We start from the raw sequence: 13223 nt of genomic DNA, 5'->3' as shown, positions 1-13223 counted from the left end.
CTACTTGAAGTCATATGTCCCGCGCTCCCACCCGATGCTGGAGCAATGAGCATCGTCAGATGAAAATATGTCATGGCGTCTCAAGATATTAAAAGTCCACAGCTGTGGAAATAGTCAACACCGAAAACCCTGATTGTCACAAAACCACCAACACAAGTTGAAATACAACTGGTGATCGGTAAGTGTGGAGAATACCAATATGATATTTATGAAATGGTACTAGGGCCAACGAAATCTTGAAAGGCTTATGAAACCATACGGTGATATTATTTAGCTTAGCGGCTAACCTGAGCCAGCCAAATGGCATTAGAGCTAACTTAACTTCAGCACATTGTAACGGCATGTCGTAATGTACAGACACATTGTACAGTTGCAAACTGAACTGTACACGGAAAGTGCATATGTGCTATTTGGGGTCTTCGTATTATTTGGCCGAAAACTATTATCCAAGTCTGCAATGTAGGCCCTATCTCAGTAGCATCATTGAAGTTGTGCAGGCGAGAGCCCTTGGATGTTCAGTTTCACGTTGAATATTTTAACATCTGCGGCGTTAAATATTATTAGGAATGTTTGTCTGCCACACCAAGTTAACCCCCTATACGGACATTTAGCATATTTACCCACAGCTGCTGTAATAAATCCCTCTACAAATAACGTGCAAACCAATTAATTAAACCTTTCCATTTGACAGACACAAACCATGGACGTTGAAGAAAGGCTCCTCATCATCAAGCAGTCATCCAGAGTGAAGATTGCAGTCAAGCCGTCATGACAAGCCTCCCCCCAGTTTTCGAGAAGATTCAGAATAAAAAAAAACCCTTCTCATTCTTAAATCATATTACTTAAGTAAACGGTAGGCACCCCAGAACCTTTCAGTTAGTAAAGCATAGGTAATACAGTATGACAATTACACCATCTGGTATTTTGAGTACTTGAAATTCAGATTAAAATGAAATCTTGACTTCAGTGTCTTCTTACATGTGTGCTTTCTAAACGTGCAAATCATTATGTGGATGTTCTTTCCCACTTCTAAGAAATGCATTACTTCAATTCTTAACATTTGTCTGGCCATTCGTCTAAACCAGGGGCAGGGCACCTTTTTCATTTGAGGGGCCACTTCAAAGTCCTTCAACGACCATGTAAGTCCTCCAAGGGCCGTACTATGAACACAAAAAAGGGATTCCCCCCAGCTTTTTTGGCCTATATTGAAGGTGGCCAGCTTTACAACAGACCCCACCTTCTCTTGGTCCCTTGAATATAATTTAATTGTATTGCTGATGTAATTTCTAAGATGCCTTTACAAAATATGTCATATTTCACGTGAAGCTGTACAACATTAATATTATATTGGGGAGAGGATAAGATGGCCTGAGGGGCCGTAAACAGCCCTTGAGACATGGTTCCCCACCCCTGACCTAAACAGATGTTGTAACAACAGTGTGTTAACCAATATTGGAAAACAATTCAGAAACAAAATGTGTGTGATGTACTAGCATTTATTAAGTGTGTTTCATAATTGCAACGATTTCACAATGGTTGTCGACAGCAGATCCTCTGGGGTGAACTTGTGGTGGTAGGATGCAGGCAGGAGCGTACTGTACACATCTTCAGCTGTAACAATAAACACAAATCCAATAGCAAAATAATTAATGTAAGAATCATACCATCACACGAAGTGAAACGAGAGCTTAGTGTGCAGACTTGATTTTCAGCAACCAAATAAGGCACACGCAAAGTTCTCAGGAATATGTAGGCCAAGGGTAGACAGCCTATGTGACGTCGAGTGCCAATGACCGTACCACCCCTTAGCCATGCTTAGGCTTAGAACAGCAGTAGTGCACCTCACTTCCCAAGCACATAACATGTCTCATAGCACTAGTCTAGGTATGTTTTTGATATATTGATATGTACTAATGTCCCCTCAGACTGCTGTGCATACCGAGATGATCTGACCGGTGGTGGTGGAGGTGGTTTGGTTTGGGTGCTGGCATGCAGCGAGGGGGTGTCACACAGACGACTGTGATGTGCCCTGAAAGACAAACAGAATATGCACCAAATCAAACGCAGTGTTGGGGGTAACACATTACAAAAGTAATTAATTACGGCCAGGTTTCCCAAACAGGGGTGTGAGCACCCCTGGGGGTGCGTGGCCTACCACAAGAGGACCATCACTTAGGGGTTGCGCAAACCACATTGAAATGTACAAGGGGGTGCACATGGAAAAAAGTTCGGAAACCACAATGTAATGCATTACTTTTGTAAATCACCAGATCCATATTTTGGCAATTATTTTGGCTAAAGTAACTGAAGTAATGCAAAATAACTGTAATGGCCTACATACATTTAGTAATATTATGATGTGAGGGATTATTTTTAAATGACAGTAACGTGTAATCGGTAATGTATTGCAGCTTTTCAGTAACTTGCTGAACACTGATCAGACGACACATAAAGCAAGTTAGGCCTATGTGCATCCAAACATTCTGTTTATAGACATTGATCAGCTCAAGACACTTACCTTTCTCCAAATGCCAGATATCAAGGGGTCAGGTGGTGTTGTGATGCTGTCCTCTTCCTCCTCTAACCTGGATTTTTTACTTGACCTTGGTTGGACTGGTGTTGAGGTTGGAAGGGTCCATGTTGCATCTGTTTTTATCTTGACACTTCTCTTTGTGGAAATCTCACTGGAATGGCACCTCTATAACAACATAATAAGCTACAGATAAGTCAAATGAGGCACACACGATGTTCCCAGGAATATAGGCTAATGGTAAGGCATTTCACTTCACATGCAACATACCATTGTCATACCATTAGTACAGGTATATGTTTGATACATTACTAACCGTTGCTCTGGTAGTGATAACGCGTGCCCCATCGACGGCTGATCTTCTGGCTGTTGGTGGAGGTGGCACGGTTTGGATGCTGAGCGAAGAGCGTTACACCGACGCCTGAAGTGCTCTGAAAGACAAGCAGGATACACACCTAATCAAACGACACAACGCAATACATCCAGCCGCTTCCATTTAGACGACGTGGCATTGATCGCAATGTTTTGAGTGAAACAGCAAAACTGACTAGACAGAGCATCGTATCCTATGTCCCATCAGTCCTTATAGAATCTGGTTCTAATGAGGCGAATTTTTTTACTCAAAAGCCATAAAGTGCGATAGCATTGAATATCTTAGCTGCTGGGCAATGCAAGGACAGACGGTCCTTGCATTGCCTAGAACTACAGTATGTAAACAACAGACAACGTCTCGTCCTGAATTCTTGTTTGAACAGGCCTGTAGTTGAGTGGTGCTAGGGGAAATTCTGGGTTGTCTATTATGTGCTCGAAATGCATTAAACAAATTGTTTATATTGTTCTCGGGCTATGTTTATCTCTCCTCCGAGTCAACCGCATAGCAGCTGGTGAAATCACACACACACGACCATGCATGCTAGCTACAGAAAGCAATATCTTTGCACCAAGAAGACGTTGACAGGAGTACGATGAGCTATTTGCAGATTACGGTGCGGAGGGAGGGTGTCTTGCTTCGGAGGTACATTGCTTCGGAGGTACATTGCTTTCAGTCGCACATAGAGAAGCATGGGAAAAGGCACTCTACTCCCTACTTCCGCCGCCAACATGGCGATGTCCCGCCCCCCGCCGTTGCATCACAACAGAGTAGAACGTACCTTATCCCCTTCCTTACTGTATCATTTATTACAACCAATCTCTCATCTTCTGCCCAGCGAAATCTGAAATATAGTGTGTGTGTGCGTGTCTGTGTGTGTGTGCGTGTCTGTGTGTGTGCGCACGCGTGTGTGCGTGTGTGTGTATTGTGTGTGTGTGTGTGTGTGTGTGTGTGTGTGTGCGTGAGTGTCTGTGCGTGCACGTGCGCGCGTGTGTGTGTGTTTGTGTGTGTGTGTGTGTGTGTGTGTGTGTGTGTGTGTGTGTGTGTGTGTGTGTGTGTGTGTGCAGGGCCGCTGACAGCTTTCTCTGGGCCCAGGACAGGTCACCTGAAAGGGCCCAATACATACAATGTAATGAGGACCCAATTCTGGGCCCTCTATATCCTTGGGCCCTTTGTCCCCACCTGTTGGCAGGCCTGTGCGTGTGTGTGTGTTTGTGTGTGTGTGTGCGCTTGTGTGTGTGCGCTTGTGTGTGTGCGCTTGTGTGTGTGCATGTGCGCTTGTGTGTGTGTGTGTGGGTTTATTTCATGTAATGTAACTTCATGTAATAGCGTGTGGCCCAAGGGCAACAGTAAATCCTCCATTATATAAAGTTCAGTCATAAATAAATATGCCCCATGTGTATACGGTAGCTGGGAGCCTTTATGTATCATGCACACCGTGTGTGTGTGTGTGTGTGTGTGTGTGTGTGTGTGTGTGTGTGTGTGTGTGTGTGTGTGTGTGTGTGTGTGTGTGTGTGTGTGTGTGTGTGTGTGTGTGTGTATGCCTCATGTGTATATGGTAGCTGTGCGCCTTTATGTATCATGCCCACCATGTGTGTGTGTGTGTCTATGTGTGTTTGTGTGTGTTTGCAATGTGTGTGTGTGCGTTTGTCTGTGCGTGTGAGTGTGTTTGCAATGCCCGCTTTGTGTGATGGTTGAAGTGTTTGAATCATGGCAGGTGCGTGCGATGATGGCAGTCAGATAGCAGCGGTGTGTGTGTGTGTGTGTGTGTGTGTGTGTGTGTGTGTGTGTGTGTGTGTGTGTGTGTGTGTGTGTGTGTGTGTGTGTGTGTGTGTGTGTGTGTGAGAGAGAGAGAGAATCACAGCTGGGGCGTGTGATGGTGGCAGTGGTGTATATCACAGCAACACCTACTGTTCCTCCTCTGCCCTCTCCATGCCCTGTTCCCTGGAAGAGGATTTAGGGTGTGTGTGTGTATGAGTGTGCATGTCTGTTTGTGTGTATGTGTGTGTGTGTGTGTGTGTGTGTGTGTGTGTGTGTGTGTGTGTGTGTGTGTGTGTGTGTGTGTGTGTGTGTGTGTGTGTGTGCGCGCGCGTGTGTGATGAGCAGCAGGTGCGTGCTATCATGGTAGTGGTTTATTTCCCATCAGCCTCTGCCCTCTTCACTGGTAGAGGATTTAGTGGATCACTTTGAAAACCTTTTTGGCCTGCCGTGGCCAACCAGTAGGGCACTCGCCCGCCATGCGGCTGACCCGGGTTCGATTCCCGACCCGGGCCGTTTGCCGAACCCTTCCCGTCTCTCTCCCAATTCGCTTCCTGTCCACCTCTCGCACTGTCCTATAAAATAAAGCCGAAAAAGACCACAAAAAAACTTTTTTGACCTGCATGCGAATAAATTCATTCATTCATTCAAAAACTCATCAAATAAAATATGTAAGGGATAACGGTCGACGAGGTTCCAGGAAGTTGACCCATTAGTGCCTAAAGCTGCAAAAAGCCTGCTGAATGCCAAAGCCCTTTTTAAGAAAAGGTACCCTCAGCCTATAAAAAGCATAATATCGCAGCCTCTGAAGCACATGAAAACATGCCATGAGTTGCATTGAAACACTAAGACCCTCATCTTGCATTAGAATGTGCTAATTCAACTCCATCATACCAAGATTTTTTATAAAATTGTCTTAAATCTCATGAGCCTAAATATTGTGTCATGCAGCATCAATGAGTTAATGGCGAGGTGGCGGCTTAGGACTCTGGTGACGGAGTTGCCTCCGCCAAGCCATTACCTTTTTGGAACTGGTCGACCTGGAAGACCGTTATCTCTTTGTTTTTTAATCTAATACTGTCTGTAAAGATCTAAGAACCGTACCAACTGCATCAAAATCTAGTGAACAAGATTGATGCTATCTGACACGGTTTGGTGTTTCAGTTGGATGCGCCTTCTTCATTTGGGATGCCAACGGTGTCATTACATAACCCCTTAATGCACGCCGTACCTCCTGTGGCACTCTGTAATATACATTGAAAGTTAACTACTATAGTACTACACTACTATGACAGTGCACGGGGCCTTTAGTAATACATTACGACTTGGTCATTGCCATTCTGGTAACAGCTAATTTATAATGCCGTGTCTTAAGGGGTTAATTTTACATAGAACATGTGCATAATTCCAACAGCGTCATCCCTTAGATACCATTTTAATACAGATTTTAATGATTACCACATCAGCCAATCAGAAAAGAGATTTTTCTTTGCGAAAACAGTTAAATAAAACAAAATGTGGAGCTTTGCCTTTAGGTTGCAGTGACTATAGGCTATGTAACACCGCATCATACCAGAGCGTTAAGATAACACGCCAACTTGAACCGTCTATTGTGCATCACGCCTTTGCATGTTAACTCAAGCTCTACAATGGCATATGACAGGTTAGGGTTTAGGCATGATATTGGTCAGGGCACAATTTGACCACAATTTGGCCTTTTCCCTGGCTTGTTTCACTGTTCTTGGCAAAAATAAAACAGAAGAAAAGTTGCTGTAGAAACGTTGCTGTAGAACACAATGTATAACAACATGCATTTGCCGTGGCAACAGAAAGTCACCGACACAGCCAGAAAAATATGCAAGCCTAGTGACAAATGTGCTTTCCCGCAGTGTTGAGGACCAGGACTGTACTTACAAAGGCGTCGCACCTCAATGCAATATGCACTAGCCTGAGATAAATGTGCCTTTGAATGACTGCCAGTCTAGAATAGGACATGGTCAGTACGAGCAACTGTGCAGCCATCAGTGTGCACACATTTCTAAATTGTTTACTGTTAAGATATCCGTGATCTGTGAATTATTTTTATTGTTGTCTTTTGAAAAATGTGCAGAATGTGTGTGTGTGTGTGTGTGTGTGTGTGTGTGTGTGTGTGTGTGTGTGTGTGTGTGTGTGTGTGTGTGTGTGCGTGCATGTGTGCGTGCGTATTTGTTTGTGTGTGTGTGTGTGTGTGTGTGTGGTTAGGTTTGTGTGGCTGGTAGCACCCTTGACATTATCTGTGGGCCTGTGTGGATGTTTATTTGAAGGTTTCTGGTTTATTTTAGTTAGACACCAGTGTTACTGCTGCTGTGTACCTCTCTTTGTGTGTGTGTGTGTGTCTGTGTACGTGCCTGTGTGAGCGTGTGTGTCTGTGTGTGTGTGTGTACGTGCGCGCGTGTGTGTGTGTGTGTGTGTGGGTGTGTACGTGTACGTGTACGTGCCTGTGTGAGTGAGCGCGCGCGCGTATGTGTGTGTGTGTGTGTGTGTGTCTATGGTTTATTTGGGTAAGACACCAGGGCAACTGTAAACTACCAGCACTCTTCCCTTTACCAATGACACAGCACGCTCCAAACATCTCTCTCTCTCTCTCTCTCTCTCTCTCTCTCTCTCTCTCTCTCTCTCTCTCTCTCTCTCTCTCTCTCTGTCTCTCTCTCTCTGTGTCTCTCTCTCTCCCTATCTTTCTCCCTCTCTGTCTCTCTCTATCTCTTTCTCTCTCCCTATCTTTCTCCCTCTCTGTCTCTCTCTATCTCTTTCTCTCTCTCTATCTGTCTCTCTCCTTTTGTGTCTATGTCCTTCCGTGATTTTCTTTGTCTGTCTCTGCCTGTTCGTATTTGCTTCTTTCTCTCTCTCTCCCTCTCACTCCCTCTATCTCTGTCTCTCACATAGAATACAGAATATACAGTAGCCAATGTCTTTTTCAGGCTGTCTTTACACACACTTCGCCTCTGTTTTTTTTTTATCTCGCTTTTTTTTTGTCTTTCTGTCCCACTCTCTCTATTCCCTCCTTTCATCCTCCTCTCCTCCTTGATCATTTTGATGTGTGTGTACGACAAATAAATGATAGCGGACTAGTGAAGGCATGTACAAATGTATGCATGCAGTATACACATGTGTATATCACTTAGGTTGTGCTTGTGTTCATATCAAAGCTAGTATGCACACACATATACTGCATATCACAACCTATTGTTTTGTTTATCATCAAAGACAAGTGTTATCATATGTGTACACAGGCTTGTATATCAGTTGGAGTATGTTATGGTTGTTTATTCTGTGGAGTGGAGTCAGGCAGGGCAGACAGGCAGGGCTGGGCTGGGGCCACAAACTTGCCTGGGCATTTTGTTTTTGGCATAGCTCCTCTCCCCTAGTCTGATTTTCATCGACTTTCAAATCTCTACAAGACTTGGTCTGACCAAGAGCATAACAATTTACGTTTCCCAAACAGCATGGTTGACTCGCCTTCCTTTGCCTGCTACTGGTTGACTGGTTTCTGACAAAGTGGAGTTCCCAATTTTTCTGGAGATGAGAAACAATATTTACATTGCTCTTGGCCTGACTAGAAGCAACACCAAAGTTGTTGCATCACCAGGAGGGCGTGACCCGGCTACCTCTCCCCACCTCCATACTACAATTATGACGGACTCAGTCCACTGCACCAATGGGCCCATGTCAACAAACAAATACGAACACAAACACAAACAACAGCTTCGGCCCCTAATGATCATCGGCCCACCGGGAAAATGAAATGTATGCCAGATGACCAATCCAGCCCTGTAGACATCGCAGACACAATACGCACAGTCTCATGGGTAAAAAAAATAAATCATGTAGCCTACAGTTACTCGGCTTGGCTTTTGATCATGTAGAAGAGAAAGATATAATCCGTGCTCCTGCATTTCATAATCTGGTGCGTCATGGGAAAGGACTAGTGTAGTAGGTGCAGATAAAGATGAAAGTCACTGGACCATGATTTATTGAGTGTCAAGTGCCAAGACTAACGTTAACATATTGACTCTGAAGAAGACGTGGCAAAGTCGAAATGGTAGTCTTGGCACTTGATCAATAAAACTGTAAACTGTCCACATCTGAAGATGCTCCGGTGACTTTCTACTTTATCCAGGCTTTGGTTGTAGATATTACCCAAAAAAACATCTACCCTGACTCTCGCTATCTGGTTCCGTTTCATCAAACTACATGCGAGGGCGCTCCAGCTTCCTCTGTTGGCCCCTTGATCAGTAATATTTCTCATAAAGTTTCATACTCTTTGAATGACTGATATGGTCCTATATGTGAAGTAATACATCCCAATAGGCACACTCCAACCCCCATTGCCATTGTGACAGAGCACTCAACAGCACACAAGAGGACACTGCAAACTGTCCACAACAAAATTGCATTTATGCCTCACCTGTGCAAGGGGACAGCCCCCGATGGCTCCCCAAGGGAGCAGTGGGGCGGGACGGTACCATGCTCAGGGTACCTCTGTCATGGAGGAGGAGGATAGGGGAGAGCACTGGTTGATTACTCCCCCCACCAACCTGGGAAAGTGCCCTGTATGCCAGATGACCAGTCAGGCCCTGCAGACAGGGCAGACACAATACGCACAGTGTCATGGGTAAAACAAATATAATGTAGGAAAGGCTTTCGATCATGTAGAAGAGAAAGATATCCTCCGCGGTCAAGCAATTTATAATCTGGTGCGTCACGGATAAGGACTAGTGACTGAAGAAGAACGTCACCGGAGCATTTTCAGATGTGGATAGTTTACTGATTTATTGAGTGCCAAGCAAGGGGACTTAAGATAGGAGGGTGTACTGACGTCATCGGAGCGTAGTGCGGAACTTTCGTGAGGGGAGTACAATTCTTCTTCTACGGTCAGTATTGGAAGCATGATAAAGTAAAATGTCACTACCGCCAGAGTTGGAGTGTGGACCAGGTCATGGGATAACGTGAATGTTTGTCAGCTGTCCTTAACTATCCCACAAAATTACTGCTGACTGCTAAGCCCCCCACATTTGGGCTTGCATGCCCACGGGGACCCCGGTTCGAGTCTGGCCGCGGTCATTTCCCGATCCCACCCCGTCTCTCTGTCCCACTCACTTCCTGTCACCATCTCAGACTATCCTGTCAAATAAAGGCATAAAGGCCCCTAAAAATGTTACTGCTGACTGACAGCTTAACTTAACACAGCAACATCTACTGTGAAGAGTTCCAGGACAGGGAATTAAACACACTCAGATCAACCTGTTCCATATGTACCTGCCATGCGAAATGCATAAGCACAAGACAACAAACCATTCTGTGAGAACAGTCTGGGATTTTACAACTGTAATATAGCCAGTTAATAGCAGACATAGCAAACATGCAATGGCACATAGCCTAATAAACCACATACAATAAAGCTCACATGGGCAGGGCTGAAACTATACAGACCCCAGTGGCATTTATTTTACCATGCCCCTGGGGGCCTATAACTTTCACATACAAACAAGTAAGGCATTTAACACAGACGTTTTGTCACCCAAAGTCAACAGTTTTGGCGTTTAGTACGGACATGTTTGACATGCAATGCAGACATCTTGACTTTTACTGCAATACAAACATGTGTTCAATAGCTTATTACTGTCTTGTATACTGTATTGTACAATTGTACTTTTGGATGATTTATATGTTTTATTAGAGTAGGTAGCCTGATCAGGGACTGAGGTTGCAAATTAGCTATCTAGCTATAAACCTTCCATGTACTCACATCTGCAAGTTGTGTCATGGCTCTGCCATGTCATGTTTGTAACAATGTGCACTGCATTGTCCCGGCCAAATAAACTACAAATAAAAAAAAATGTCGCCTCGCCTGTATATGTAAGTGTCTCAGCTGTCATACCCTACAAGCAGGCGTCACCAACGTGGTTCCCACGGGCACCAGGTATTCCTCCACGGGCACCAGGTATTCCTCCACGGGCACCAGGTATTCCTCCACGGGCACCAGGTATTCCTCCACGGGCACCAGGTATTCCTCCACGAGCACCAGGTAGCCCTCCACGGGCACCAGGTATTCCTCCACGGGCACCAGGCACCAGGTATTCCTCCACGGGCACCAGGTATTCCTCCACGGGCACCAGGTATTCCTCCACGGGCACCAGGTATTCCTCCACGGGCACCAGGTATTCCTCCACGGGCACCAGGTAGCACTCCTTTCATTATCAATATTGAAAAGCAAACTATCTTTCAATCGTAGTATGATTTGAACAGGATGTCAAAACATCTGTATATGACTTTGAACGAAGACATAGCCCCGTAGTGGCCCATAGAGCCAGACAGGTTAGGGCCACCAGCCCTGTAGTGACAGCCCACCTGGCAAACTCCAACTCTCATTGTCATTGTGACACAGCGCTCCAAAGCACACAGTGCTCACTGCACACAATGAAATTGCATTTATGCCTCGTCCGTGCAAGGGGCCCTGCCCTGTAGTAGCCCTCACAAGCAGACAGGATAGGGACTCCTGTCCTGTAATACCATGTGAAAGCCGGTACGTGCGAGTAGTGAGGTCTTATTTCAGTCAGGATCAATGTATGACCACAAGGTCAAGTACAGATACAAGCACAGCCTACAGGTGGAGGACCAATTACTACATGTTAAAGTCAAAGTATATGGAGCGTAACATTTCTCAAAAAGTTTCATACTATACTCTTTAAATGGCTGATATGTTCCAATATATGAAGTTAAAGAAAGCCCAATTGGGAAACTCCAAGCCCCTTGTCATTGTGACACAGTATGCTACAGCAAACAAGTGTACACAACACAACAAGTGACACTGTACACAACAAAATTGCATTTATAACTCACCCATGCACGGGGGCAGCCCCCAATGGCGGCCCAAGGGAGCAGTGCGACGGGACGGTACCATGCTCAGGGTACCTCAGTCATGGAGGAGGATGGGGGAGAGCACTGGTTAATTACTCCCCCCACCATCCTGGTGCGTCGGGAGTCGAACAGGCAACCTTTGGGATACAAGTCTGACAAGTTTTTGCTGTATTCAAAAAAAAAGAAAGAAAGAAAAATACAGAGTTGACGTTTGTATTTACGAGGGTTGAAAATGTGCCCAGTGCCCTCTCATTAACACTACAAACACACACACACACACACACACACACACACACACACACACACACACACACACACACACACACACACACACACACACACACACACACACACACACACACACACAGCGACACACGTGTGCCTGAGGACCGTGTGCTTCGGTGTGTGAAGAATGCACGGCAAGCTTACACTCCTCCTGCCACATAAATAATGATGATGATGACGGGTCTTTGTGTGTCACATCAGTCCAACTGTGCATGTGTGTGTGTGTGTGTGTTTGTGTGTGTGTTTGTGTATGTGTGTGAATGTATGTTCTGTGTGCTCGTGTGTGTGTGTGTGTGCGGGTGTTTGTGTGTCACATCAGTCCAACTGTGTGTGCGTGTGTGTGTGTGTGTGTGTGTGTGTGTGTGTGTGTGTGTGTGTGTGTGTGTGTGTGTGTGTGTACGTACGCACACGCGCGTGTGTGTATGTGTGTGCGTGTGTGTGTGGTTGTGGGCGTGGGTGTGGGTGTGTACGTGTGTGTGGTTGTGGCTGGGTGTGGGTGTGTGTCTTCATGCAAATACATTGGATGTGAGTGTGTGTGTCTGCATGGGGGCATACCCTGACGGTGTGTGTGCGTGTTCATCTGCTTGTATGTCTTTGTGCAAATACTATGTGCATGTGTGTTTGTGTGTGTGTGTGTGTGTGTGTGTGTGTGTGTGTGTGTGTGTGTGTGTGTGTGTGTGTGTGTGTGGTGTGTGTGTGTGTGTGTGTGTGTGTGTGTGTGTGTGTGTATGTGTGTGTGTGTGTGTGTGTGTGTGTGTGTGTGTGTGTGTGTGTGTGTGTGTGTGTGTGTGTGTGTGTGTTTGAGTACACAAGTGTTTGAGTGTGTGTTCCTATTCATGAGCATACTGTTCAAGAATGTATTGTGTGTGTGCGTGTGTGCGTGAGCATGTGTGTGTGTGTGTGTGTGTGTGTGTGTGTGTGTGTGTGTGTGTGTGTGTGTGTGTGTGTGTGTGTGTGTGTGTGTGTGTGTGTGTGTGTGTGTGTGTTTATCTGTGTCTGTGTCTGTGTGTCTGTGTTGAGATAGATTACTAATGGTGATTGTGAAATGGTGATTGCTTAGCTTGTGATAAGTGTGTGTGTGTGTGTGTGTGTGTGTGTGTGTGTGTGTGTGTGTGTGTGTGTGTGTGTGTGTGTGTGTGTGTGTGTGTGTGTGTGTGTGTGTCTGTGTCTGTGTCTGTGTCTGTGTGTCTGTGTGTCTGTGTGTGTGAGACAGAGAATGATAGCTCAGTTTGTGATATGGGATCTTTCAAGGAAGAATATCAGTCTGACTAGACAGGGCTGCAGCTACACCTGGCATTGAGTCACACACACACACACACCAACCACACACACACAGACACACACACAGACACACACACAGACACAGACACAGACACACACACA

The 13223-nt window shown here is 45.4% G+C and overlaps 1 long non-coding RNA gene across 1 annotated transcript; it reads right to left on the bottom strand.

Annotated features, from left to right (window-relative positions):
• Positions 1 to 1480: 1480 nt before the first annotated feature.
• LOC134453768 (uncharacterized) lies at positions 1481 to 3510 on the bottom strand. The gene is made up of 4 exons (XR_010035744.1): positions 2847 to 3510; positions 2519 to 2698; positions 1940 to 2029; positions 1481 to 1611 (listed from the first exon to the last, which is right to left on the bottom strand). It is a non-coding gene; the product is annotated as an uncharacterized LOC134453768 (long non-coding RNA).
• Positions 3511 to 13223: the final 9713 nt, after the last annotated feature.

This window comes from Engraulis encrasicolus, chromosome 8 (assembly GCF_034702125.1).
Source record: "Engraulis encrasicolus isolate BLACKSEA-1 chromosome 8, IST_EnEncr_1.0, whole genome shotgun sequence".
Lineage (NCBI taxonomy): Eukaryota > Metazoa > Chordata > Actinopteri > Clupeiformes > Engraulidae > Engraulis > Engraulis encrasicolus.
Note: the sequence above shows the minus strand (reverse complement) of the source record. Positions and strands in the feature narration are given on the sequence as shown.